Genomic DNA, 437 nt, shown 5'->3' on the forward strand with positions numbered 1-437 from the left:
TATGGCAAGGAGAGAGGAGGGAGATGGGGAATGGGGAGAGGAGAGAGAAGAGAGGGAGGGAGGAAGGGAGTGTAGGGGATGGAAGAGAGAAGGGAGGAGGAGGAGGGAGGGAAGGAAGGGGTAGGGAGAGGAGGATGGGGGGAGGGAAGGTAGGGGGTTGAGGGAGGGAGGGGATGGGGAGTGGAAGGAGAGGAATGGAAAAGAGGAGGGAGCAGAGGTAGCGGGAATATAGAGATAAGAGAGAGGGAGGGAGAGTGGGAGGAGGGAGGGAGTGGTGGAGGGGGGTGGGGAGAGGAGGAAGAGGAAGGAGAGGGAGGTGGGGGGTGGATTTAGGATGAGGAGAGGGGGAGGGGGGGAAGAGGAGGGGGAGGGGGGGAAGAGGAGGGGGAGGGGGGGAAGAGGAGGGGGGGAGGGGAGAGGAGGCTGGGTATTAAAGT

The sequence above is a fragment of the Penaeus monodon genome, chromosome 32 (genome assembly GCF_015228065.2).
Source record: "Penaeus monodon isolate SGIC_2016 chromosome 32, NSTDA_Pmon_1, whole genome shotgun sequence".
Classification (NCBI taxonomy): Eukaryota; Metazoa; Arthropoda; class Malacostraca; order Decapoda; family Penaeidae; genus Penaeus; species Penaeus monodon.